General features: G+C 43.8%; 1 protein-coding gene across 4 annotated transcripts in view; it reads left to right on the forward strand.

The window, feature by feature from the left end:
• LOC145358038 (transcription factor HIVEP3-like) overlaps window positions 1–12,586 on the forward strand; it is a 397,799-nt gene that overhangs the window by 265,334 nt on the left and 119,879 nt on the right. Inside the window, exon 1 of one of the 4 annotated variants that reach the window (XM_080211750.1) lies at window positions 1,560–1,640. The exons of 2 other annotated variants lie outside the window; for them this stretch is intronic. The gene's annotated coding sequence lies outside the window, so the exon portion shown is untranslated. Of the gene's footprint in view, window positions 1–1,559; window positions 1,641–9,276; window positions 9,375–12,586 lie in introns of those variants that run through there. One more of the 4 variants, XM_080211751.1, reaches the window with a different exon arrangement.

Genomic DNA, 12,586 nt, shown 5'->3' on the forward strand with positions numbered 1-12,586 from the left:
ACACCACTAAAGCTTCTTCAAAATTGTGTCTTGGGAGCGTTCACAGCCAGCTGTAAGCGCAGACAGTGCCTGATCCAAAAGACAGCATCCCCAGTGGTATACCTCACATCCTGTACTGGGTGTATCAACCTAGATAATGTGCTGAAGAATCCAAAGTGAGAACTGAACCTAGATGTGGAACAACAGGAAAGTGATTGAACCTCAGCCATTTTTTAAGTAGTGAGTTGTCTTAACTACAGCCAGAAATTCCACATATCCGGTGCCTAAAAGTGTTTTTATTGTGCAGCAAAGAAGAAAGAGCAGTACAGCACAGAAACAGGCCCTTCGGCCTCCAAGCCTGCACCAATCATGATGTCTGCCTAAACTACAACTGTGTGCACTTACGGAGTCCAGATCCTTCCATTCCCACCCTATTCGTGTATTTTCTAAACCCCTTAAATGCTGCTATTCTACCTGCTCCCACCACCACCTTGGGCAGCACATTCCAGACATTCACCACCCACTGTGTAAAATACTTGTCTCGCACATCTCCTCTAAACTTTTCCCCATGCACCTTAAACCTATGTCCCCTAGTATTTGACTTTTTTTATCCTAGTAAAGAGCATCTGATTATTCAGTCTGTCCATGCCACTCATAATCTTGTAAACCTCTATCAGGTCACCCCTCAACTTCCATCATTCCAGTATGAACAAACCGAGTTTATCCAACCTGTCCTCATAGCTAATACCCTCCAGACCAGGCAACATCCTAGTAAACCTCTTCCGTACTCTCTCCAAAGCATCCACATTCTTCTGGTAGTGCGGTGACCAGAATTGTACAGAATATTCTAAATGAGGCCTAACTAAGGTTCTGTACAGCATGACCCACCAAATTTTATACTCAATGCCCCGACCAATGAAGGCAAGTATGCTATATGCCTTCGTGACTACCTTATCCACCTACATTGCCGCTTTCACTGATGGGTGGACATAAACGCCCAGATCTCTCTGGAAGAGAGAAGCATAATGGAGGTGCAATCCTGACACTACTCTTTCTGATTTATACATCAACCCACCCATTTCTCTGCAGGTATCTCCATTCAAACTGAAGAACTGTTAACACTGTAACAATGGCAGTGAGTTGGCCAGTGTTTGAAGGGATGTGGTTAACGTTTTGGGTGTGGAACCTGCAGTGGAACAGTTCACACAAAGGCATCCTGCCAATACTGTAGGTGCTGATCATCTCGATTAGAACGTAGGTGTTCCCATTTTTATTTTGATTTAAAAAAAGATTCCCCAACGGCCTATAAGGAAAATTTGCAGCACCCAACCCACCCAAAAGATGAGGTCCCAAGATCTGGTCACTTAATGGTTAGGTCACTTCTCCAGGGTATTTTTGAACACTGCAACTAGCATTAGTTCCCCCTGGACTATGGAGTGAGGGTGGGGGGTAAAGGTGGGGTGGGGGGGAGCGGAATAGTGTTCCTACTCCTGAATGCTATCCAATAATTCCTATAGGCAATGAATGAATGTGGTGCAAAGAATGAACTGAGTTGGACTTAGATGTGATGCCCTTCAGAGGTGAATAGTCTGCCACCAGTGAGAATGTCCAGTCAGATGCAGCACCAGAGGGTGAGAATCAGTATCTTCAAGAAAGGAGGGGTGAGTAAAGAAAAATATTCTTTAGCACCTTTCGCGACCTCACGGCCTCCCCAAACACTTTACAGCCAATGAAGCACTCTGCGAAGTGTAGTTGTTGTTGCAACATAGAGAAGATGGATGCAAAAGGCGGCAACCAATTTGCATGCAGAAAACTCACACCAAAAACAATGACATAATGACTAGGTAATCTGTTGGTTGTGCAAGAAATATTGGCCAACACAATGGGAGAACTCCCTTTCCCCTCCTTCATGGAGTGACATAGGCTGATATTTTATGACCTCACTCGGGTGAGGCTTGTAAAATCCTGCCTAAGCCCAACGGAAAATTCTGTTCTGCAAGGCAGTAAAATTCCAGCTCTAGCATCTGTTACATCCACTTTAGAGGGTAGACAGGTCTCGCTTGAATATCTCACTAAAAAGATGAAAGAACAGAACGCAGTGCGATGAAGGTGTTAGAAGGAGCAGACGTGTAAAATGATATAATTGTGGAAGGGAAATGGACAAGAGCATTAACTCATTAAAATGGATTTTAAAATTTTAAAAGTTTAAAGTTTTGAAGTTTATTTATTAGTGTCACAACTAGGCTTACATTAACACTGCAATGAAGATACCGTGAAAATCCTCTAGTCACCACATTCCGGTGCTGTTCGGGTACACAGAGGGAGAATTTAACGTGGCCAATACACCTAAGGTAGAGAGAGATGGGTTGGAGGTTAAAGAAGTGTCATCTATTGGATAACATTCTTCACCTTGTATCTTGTCCAGCCATGGAAGAAGAGCTTTCTTAAGGCTGTATGTCAAATCTGTAAGATTAAGGAAGGCGAATTTCATATTCAGGCTGTTTTGAGGTTATGAGTGATGTATTGTGGAATCCCTTTATACTTTAGTGCAGAGCTCATAACAGCTTCCTGGAAGCAGGATTGCCTATTGCTAAGTGATTGATCGTAGTGTCTGCTCCATGCTTCTTGTATGGTCGACAGTGTGCCAGAGGCTCCTATGATGACTCATTAATTCTGTGATATTCGCTTACCCTCATGATATACAAGACCCAGAAGAAATCAACCGGTCCATCAATTCATCTGTTGCTACCACTGCTGTGAATGATTATCTTTTACATGTTGTTTTACATTGATTCGTGGACGTGCATGTCACAAAGTAATAGATGTTACCTGTCACGTGGCATTGCCGCAATCAGAGACAAGAGTGCCTGTTGTACATTACATCTCTCTTCATATACTGAATTCCCTCAGTATCTCCCAGCAGACCATCTGTTTAAACACTTGTCAGAATATTCTAGAACATATAAAAAACACACACAAGAGCTGGAGAAACACCTGACTGAGAACAGGAATAGCAATTATAGGGAAGATCGTAAACTGAAGTCATCAAATACTCAACAGGACGCAGTGTTCCCAGTGCTGTTAAAGATAAAAGAACAACTTGCGTTTCTGTAGCTCCCTTCCTGACCTCAGGATGCCCCAAAGCACTTCACAGCCAGAAAAGTCTTTTGAATTGCAGTCACTATTCAATGTGGGATGCGTGATATTCAGTCTAGTGCTGACCCGAGAATCTGAATGCCCTGATGTTGATTGGGGAATACATATTGAGATCTCCTCTGGTCTTCTTCAAATAGTGCTATGATAGTTTTAATGTTCTTCTGAGAGAGACCTCAGTTCTCATCTGAAATGGTCCCTTCCTCAGTGCTGCACAGAAGTGTCAGCCTAGATGTTGAGCTCAAGTCTCTGAATTGGGCTTCAACCTACAACTTTCTGATTCAGAGACTATAATCTTGCACTTTCTTGCCTCTATCCTGTTTATCTTTACAAAATCAAATGGTGAGAGCTGTAAAAGGTGTCAAATAAAGTATGCACAGAATGATGGCGCACTTCACTCCAGAAGCACTGGGCTCTACACTTGCTCTCCTTGACCGACGTTTAAGAATGGGGTCTTTATTTTGGACGCTTCAGGGGGAAATTTCCTATCCCATCCACCACGAGAGTCGTAGCGGGCGACCACACCAAGGTCCATTGGTTTTGGGACAAGCACGGCCAGAAAATCCTGACCCTGTTCCATATTCCCAAAGGTAAACTTGTTAAAAATATTCATTGTGCGTTAACCCGTGGAGAACCAGAGCATGTGGATGTACATGTTTTCTCTCTCTCATCGCTGTGTCCGAAGTGGATGTACATGTTCTCTCTTTCAATGCTATGTCAGGAGTAGTTTAAGAAAATTGGTAACAGACAACTCTCTTGATGAGGTTTCATGAGTCAGAAAGTTTACTCCCTTTAAGTGGAGGTTGACTCCATGATAGGGAGTGAGAAGAGTTGGAAACAGCTGTGCGCCCCCCCCTTATGTTTTTGTTGTGATGACATTGAGTCATTTTTGACGCGATTTGATGTAAGTGCTCAGCAACTGAATGGAAAAGGATTGGCTCAACACTTCTCAAGACCTTGCATCTTACAAACATATTAGTCTGCAGTAATGAATTTTTTTTAGCTACTTATCAGTCGGAACTGATCAACGTAGTATGTTTTTGCTAGAAATGTTAAAAGAAATGTTTGCCAGCCATGAAATATTTCCAACGTGACATTTTTCCTGTGACGCACTCTGCTAACGCCAAGCTTGTTCCTGAAAACAGCCAAACTGTTTTACCATTCGCATCAACAGCAACCTCCCCCAACTACTCCAATCCAGCTTAGAATGAGCTGTATATTGTGCCTTGTGATTCTGAGCTGAGCTTTAGATTTACAATCCTCTTTTGCACACACCCCCACCTCTTGCAACATTGCTCACCTCTACTCCTGTCTCACCTCATGTTCTTGGAGCCCCAATTTTTTGCATATTGACTCACTGGAAAGTGCATTCTTACTCTCCACTCTCTAGCTTGAGATGATGTTGCACCTTTTTTATTATTCATTCATGGGGCATGGCCATCACTGGCTAGACAGCATTTATTGCCTATCCCAAGTTTCCCTTGGAGGGCATTTGAGAGTCAACCACGTTGCTGTGGCTCTGGAGTCACATGTAGGCCAGACCAGGTAAGGACGGCAGATTTCCTTCCCTAAAGGACATTAATGAACCAGATGGGTTTTTCCAATCATCAACAATGGTTTCATGGTCATCAGCAGATTCTTAATTCCAGATATCTTTTATTGAATTCAAATTACACCATCTGCCATAGCGGGATTCGAACCCGGGACCCCAGAACATTAGCTGAGTCTCTGGATTAATAGTTTAGCGATAATTACACATGGGTATCGCCTCCCCCATTGCATTGATTTGCTGAGGCTCTTATGGGGATGGTTCTGGCTTTAGGTAGGGCATTCCAGGGATGTTTACTTGAATGGGAAGGAGATTCAGATGTCAGGGGGAGGAGGTTTATAACACACAAGTCAACCCAATGCATCTTACTCCCATTGAATTTCGATGCAGTTCTTGACTTTCATAACAGTGGATGCTGGTGCTGTCAGAGTAAGCTTTACTGAGTTGCTCCAGTGCAACCCATCAAAAGGTAAATGAATGCTGGGTTACAATGGTCAGGTCATGGAGTGAGAGTCAAAAGCGAAACTCGGAGAAGATCTTTGGTGCTAAATTGGCATTGAAGTGGTGGACTGCAAAGGAGATAGAAAGACCATTTAAAAATAACTCTGAAGCAGAGTACAAAATAGGCAGCCATGAGTACTGGCAACTTGCTCAAACTAAGAAAATATGACAAGAAATCATCCATAGGGACAACGCCTGCTTTGAGGTACCTTACACCACTGAAGTTGAGTGTGTCGTGCCTTGTGGTTCTAAGCCGAGCTTCAGATTTACAATACTCTTTTGCACATACCTCCACCTCTTGCAACGCCGATTGAGGAAGAATCAAGAATCCCAGCCTGATGTACCTGAGATGCAAATCTTATGATGCCACCATTCACTTTGAGACAATTTGCACCCACATAAAAAGCATCTACATGCAGATGGCAAGCACAGACTTTGACTTTGGGAACACAAAGAGCAAACAGAATGATTTGGTTGGAGATGTTGCTTGGTAATCGTACGCTAGCTTGAGTCCTGTTTCTTCACAACACCTGCTGACATAATCCTGATGGAATGGTTGGTGAGTTAGATTACAGCTTCCAGAAAAATGCCCACCTCTTTTTGGGATTCAGGTTCAGTCGGTGTCGTTCCTTGTGAGCAAAAAGAACTTTCCTTAACTGTCAAAATGTTCAACAGAAAAAACACAGCTCTGAGGTGTTGGAGCTGTGAGATGGGAGTTGGATATTGAGTCCGCAACTTTGTCAGTTGCAGTTTTATTTACCATCACTCTCTGTTAGCCGTCCTCCAAGTTCTGCCTGGCATAATTCCCTGCATTAGAGAGTGGCACAGTGGTGCAGTGGTTAGCACTGCTGCCTCACAATGCCAGGGACCCAGGCTCAATTCCCGGCTTGTAGAAGAAATGATTGGGAACTTCAAGTACTTAGGTGGTTCAGATCACCATGTCATGGCCCCCCATGCGATACTATAGTTAAGAAAGCCCGCCAACTTCCTCAGCAGACTAAGGAGATTTGGCACGTCCGCTACAACTCTCACCAACTTTTACAGATGCACCATAGAAAGCATTATTTCTGATTGTATCACAGCTTGGCATAGCTTCTGCTCTGTCCAAGACTGCAAGAAACTACAAAGGGTCGTGAATGAAGCCCAGTCCATTACCCAAACCAGCCTCCCATCCATTGACACTGTCTACACTTCCTGCTGCTTGGAAAAGCAGCCAGCATAATTAAAAACCCCACTCACCCCAGACATACTCACTTCTTCCGTTGGGAAAAATATACAAAAGTCTGAGGTCACATAGCAACTGACTCAAGAACAGCTTCTTCCCTGCTGCTGTCAGACTCTTGAATGGACCTACCTCGCACCACGTTGATCTTTCTCTACACCTTAACTATGACTTTAACACTACATTCTGCACTCTCCCTTTTGCTTCTCTATGAACGGTATGCTTTGTCTGCATAGCGTGCAAGAAACAATACTTTTCACTGTACTAATACATGTGACAATAATAAGTCAAATCAAATCAAAACTCAAATCACCATATGTCCGGAGTCTGCATGTTCTCCCCATGTCTGCATGGGTTTCCTCCGGCTGCTCCGGTTCCCTCCCACAATCCGAAAGACGTGCTAGTTAGGCACATTGGCCATGCTAAATTCTCTCTCAGTGTACCCGAACAGGCAGCAGAGTGTGGCGACTCAGGGATTTCCACAGTAACTCCACTGCAGTGTTAATGTAAGCCTAGTTGTGACACTAATAAACAAGTATTCAAACTCCATGCCCCACACAGTAATTCACACATTCCTAATTTGCTAACATTTCTATCATTGTCTCCCCTTAGGCAGCCCCAGTTGGTACCCCTTCCCTTTCCCCATCTCCCACTTTTGGCCCTCCTTTTTAACAGAGCCTTGCACATTACATGTTCAGTTCCTGCCCACTTCATTTCTCACCTCCAGTATCTGTCTTTCGTTTCTGTGTGAAACAATGCAACAACAAGTTGCATTTATCTGGTATCTTTAACAATAGTAAAGCACCCCAAGGTCTTTCACAACAGACCTTATCAAACAGGAAGGCAGGTGGCCAAGAAGTCTATTGTAAGAAGTTTCTTAAAGGAGGAAAGAAATGCAGAGCGGCTTTGAGAATCTAGGGCCCAGGCCGCTGAAGTGTGGTGTCAATGGTGGAGCAGTTAGAACCATTGAGCTACAGCATCTCCACAGCGCAAAATGAGACCATTCAGCCTATCAAGCCTGCACCGACAACAATCCCACCCAGGCCCTATCCCATAACCTCACATTGTAACATTGCTAATCCCCCTGACACTAGGGGACGATTTAGCATGGCTGATCAATCTAACCCACACATCTTTGGAGTATGGGAGGAAACCGGAGCACCCTGGAGGAAACCCACGCAGACACAGGGAGAACGTGCAAACTCCACACGAACTGTCATCCAAGGCCAGAATTGAACCTCTGTCTCTGGCACAGTGAAGCCACAGTGCTAATCGCTAAGCCACCAGCGTTGCTCAGAAGGCCAGAATTGGCAGAGACAGATCTGTCAGAACATTGTGGGACTGGAGGAGGTTACAGTGCTAGGATGAAGGTGAGGCCATTGTGCGATTTGAAAACAAGGATGTAACTTTTTAAAATGGAGATGTTACTTTTTAAAATGGAGATGTTGGTGGATTGGGAGCCAATATAAATCAATGGGCATGGAGAGTGACTGGGTACTTGATAATTTAGATTGTGAGAAACAGAGTTTTGGATAAGCTGAAATATATATGAGGGGTGTTGGGAAGAATGTTGGAATAGTTGACTCGAGAGTTTTTAAGGAAGATCGGGGATTTAGTAGCAGGGGAACTTTGGCAGGAGTAGAGACGGGATCCATAACATTTCAAAAGATCAAAGGCATAGGCTAGAGGCGCAGCCCAATCCCTCACGCAGACCAGCCTCCCACCCATTGACTCCATCTACACTTCCCATTGTTTGAAAAAGCAGCTAGCACAATCATGGATCCCATGCACCCCGGACATACTTTCTTCTATCTCCTTACGTCAGGAAAAAGGTACAAAGTCTGAGAACACCTACAAATTGATTGAAGAACAGTTTCTTCCCTATTGTCATTGGACGTTTTAATAGACCTACCATATATTAAGTTGATCTTTCTCTATACCCTAGCTATGACTGTAACACTACATTCTGCACCCTCTCCTTTCCTTCTCCCTTATGTACTCTATAAATGGTATGTTTTTGTCTGTATAGCACGCAAGTTTCATTGTATCCTAATACGTGTGACAATAATAAATCAAATCAAATCAAAAAGCTCTAGAGTATGTTAACTCTAGGAATCGGCAATAAAGGAATACCACTTTATTGCACAAAGTAAAATAAAGCAAAGCCACAAATCTGTGGCGAGCATAAACAGGTCCCAATCCAGTCAATGGAATAATGGACCCACTCAGGGGCCTGCTTTATACCGGGCTTGATCTAGGAGCTCCACCCAGTTAGTTAATTACCAATCCCCAGGGAGCTTGTACTCATCGAAACCTGCAGGGAGTGCTTCCCCATGCAAGTCAAGGGGGGTTATCACATAGAGCAAAAAAGATTAATAACATCAATTTTAAAATTGATTGATTTATCCTTTTTTTTCCCCTTTGGTTTTTTAACACTGTTTGACCAGAGTTAGATGTGCAGTGATTTGCTGCTTGTGAACTGTGACCCCTGGAGTTAGTCGGTTGAACAGCAACCATCCTTGCCCCACCCCAGACTGAATTTTTTCTGTTGAGTCCGTTTTCCTTCAATGCAGGAAGTTTGCTGAGTCCTTCTGTGTTGGCTGCCGATATTTTTTTATTCAAACAAACATTCCACAGTCGTTCAGCCTTTAACTCAGCACAAGGCAAAGGGCAGAAGGATTCCCTCCCTGCAATAACTGGGTTGCAGTGAAGAAAATAATGACAACAGGAAATGTTGTAGTGAATGGAAAAAGTAGGCAGCACTGACTGCAGAGCTTCCTCTTACATCACAGACCAAATAAGGTTCAGTGAAGTAACTTTACTATCAAACCGTGTCAGTATCTTGTTGTCATGTTTCTACCTCATGGGCTGCTGTACCGGCCAGAGCTGCACACACAGAATGGAGATAGCAGAGTAGGGGCGGATTCAGGATGAATCCTCCCAGAGGACAGTCACACCGCACACACACAGGTACAGCGACTTGTCTTTTTTTTTCTTGCTGCTGCTGAATTACTTCACCAGTGGGTGGGTCAGACCTGCAAAGGAGTTTTATCTGTCCATTCCTTTCTCTCTCTCTCCCCACTCTTTTCTCTCTCTCTCATGTGTAAATGTCATGCTGCGAGTGCGCCGTGTCAGTTGGTAAGACCCGAGATTAATGCTCCGAAGCCTGCTTTAAAGTACTGTAGAAGCGTGACGGTGTGTAAACATTAACACAACTGTTTCCGCATTGAGAACAGATCTCTGTTTCAGCCTGTTCCTGTAAGTGGTAAAACTGGTAGTTAATCTGCAATTTTCTCATTTGACTTGCAGGCAAAGCTGCCTCCCAGCTGAATAAACTTTCTAGTGTTTCCTTAACATCAGTTGCTTAGGAGCCTCCAACTTTTCTTCCTGGGGTGAAATTTCTGCCCGTTAAAGCTGTGAGAAGCTTTGGAACATGACAAGTGTCAGAGCAGAATGGCTCCTCTATATAATTAGTGTGTGTGGTTCCACGTTTTAAAGCTGGATAAGGAGCGTGACTTTTTAGATAACAACAGGACAAATATGAATGATCTGGAGTCATAAAAAGAAACAATGGGATTTTTATCACTTGTGTGCCAAGTTGTTTACAGTTCAGTCCCACTTTATTTCTTCCTATACCTCATGCTGTGAGGACTGTGGAATATTTAACCGCTATTGCTGATTTATTGATATATTGTCTCATTCTGGAACAACCTCATTTTTTTTGGCATCCCAATTCTTTCTCAGTTTGATTTTGCCTGAGTTATTTCTGCTCTATGTAATTCATCTCGTTCTATTTTTTGACTGTACTTTGCTTTCAATGTAATTTTTAAAAAATTACCACAAATCCTAACCCCCCCCCCCCCCCTCCCCGCCGCCGTCATTGTTTGATTTTAAGCGAAAGTTCTGGTTTCCGGCACTAACTTTTCAAAGTGCCCTGGGTGATTTCCCACCAGCTGTTATATTTCATGTTAACTTCTCAAAACCCTGGTGTCTGATTCCCCGAGCAAGTCCGCAGCGTCCCAGTGACACACACGAGCTCCAATAGTGAGTGAGTCTTTGCAAGAATGTATGAGAGTGGGATGTTGCTGTTGGAGGTGGAAGGGGGTTTGCTCTGGGTCATGGAGCGGAACAGGAAATTTTGGGGGGAGCAAGACTAAAATAAACTTGGTAAATTAACAATTTTTTTCAATTCTCCACACCTGTTGTGCTCTGGTTCGAGAAATGCAAATGCATATTTGCATAAAGTTGTGCAGAGTCTGGGCTCAGTTCTTCTGTGTGAGAATCAGTTAGTCAGTGCGGTATTTGAATGTGTGTATGATATATAATTTTTAAGTGTATGTATGTCATATATATATATCTTACATCAAGTGGATTTAAAAGTCTGAGCTCACATACCAACAGCTAGTGCTCTGCTGCCGTCAGACTTTTGAATGGACCTACCTTGCACTAAGTTGATCTTTCTCTACACCCTACTTGAGTGTAACACTACATTCTGCACTGTCTCCTTTCCTGCTCTGTGAATGGTATGCTTTGTCGGTATAATGCACAAGAAACAATACTTGCACTGTATATTAATATATGACAATAAATCAAATCAAATCAAAATCAAATCTACAGCACAGAAGCAGACCTTTAACTGATCTAAGCTACCATTTACGTTCTATGTGAGCCTCCTCCCAACCATTCTTTATTTAATCTTATCAGCATAACCTTCTATTCCTCACTCATTTCCTAAGCTTCCTCTCAAATAGTTCTACTCACCTCAACCAGGTCAGGTAGCAAGTTCCTTATTCTAGCCACACTCTGGGTAAAGAAGGTTCTCCTGAATTCCCGACTGGATTTATCAATGACTATCTTATACCCATGCTGTCTTATTCTGGTCTCCCCCCTGCAAATGGAAACACTTTCTCCATTTCTAGCCTACCAAGCTCTTTCATGAGGTGGGATATTACAGCCTCGCTGATCACGAAACCGTAAAATCCCACCTGAGGTCAATGGTCCATCCTGTTGTCCGCCCGTCGCCCGCTCCAATTCCCACGGCAGGCGGGACAGTAAAAATTCCAGCAATGGTCTCAAAGACCTCCATCAAACAGGTTTGCTGTCGGCCTTACTATTTCCAGAGAAAAATGTCCCAAGCTTGTTTAATCTTTTGTGATACTCCTGGGGTCTGGCGTCACCCTTGTAGGTATTTTTTGCTCTGTTTTACAATACGTGCACATATGTGTATGTACATGTTTACATTTGTACATAGATCTTTGTCGGTGGAATTATTCCAAGCCCCCCTGTTGGTGGGTTCAGTGGCAGAGGGGAAATGAGGGGGCGGGGAGATGGGGGGATGCGGGGAGGTTGATGGAGGGGTGGAGAGAGGGGGGAGGTTGATGGAGGGGTAGTTCTGCTGGGAGGCCCAAAAAAATTGGTTTTACGCTGGTGTGAATTTCGCACTGGATCTTCCATTGGTGCCTGGGTGGTGGCAGTAGGGGTGGGGGGAGGGGTGGTGCATCTACAGGTGGGTCTTCCAGATTTGGTTTACTGGAGGGGATCCATCTTCCAGCCTCAGAACATTCCTAGAGATCCGCCTGCTTTTTTCAAATGGAGACTCAGTGATGTTGGGCGTCTTTTCAGTACGGTGTCTGAACAGGATGGTGGAATACGCACCATCCAGGCTTGTCCTATCACTGATCGTGCCGGAAAACACCCAGTTGGATGATTAACTAATAAATAAACTTTTTAAAAAAAAAACTTTGATAAGGTCGGAGCAGGAAAATGTGATGTGTTTTCCTGCTGGCCTCCACAGCGGGAAATACTCCATGCTCCCGCCTCCGCATGGGACTTTAGTCCCAGATGGGGGAATGCAAGCCTGTGTCTGCACGAACTGTATGTATGTGTGTAAATGCAGTGTTTTCCACGCTGTACCTCCTGGCAGCAAATAACATCTGTTCTCTGTGGGAGCTGTGACTCTTGCAGTTCATTCAGGAACCATACTGTAAGCTCCTCTGTGGAATTATACTGAGCTGAGCTGAGCAGTGCAGTGTTGTTTCTGCGTGGTGAATTTTAATCACCAGGAATGTTTTTTTTTGGGGGGGATCTTTACTTTGGCCAAAACACCAGAAGAACATTGAATTCAATAACAAGGAAACCGTATCCCAAGCAATGCCGATCTGACACAGCCGGGGTTTCGCTTT

Source organism: Carcharhinus amblyrhynchos, chromosome 24 (assembly GCF_965287045.1).
Source record: "Carcharhinus amblyrhynchos chromosome 24, sCarAmb.v2.hapA, whole genome shotgun sequence".
In the NCBI taxonomy this organism is placed as follows: domain Eukaryota; kingdom Metazoa; phylum Chordata; class Chondrichthyes; order Carcharhiniformes; family Carcharhinidae; genus Carcharhinus; species Carcharhinus amblyrhynchos.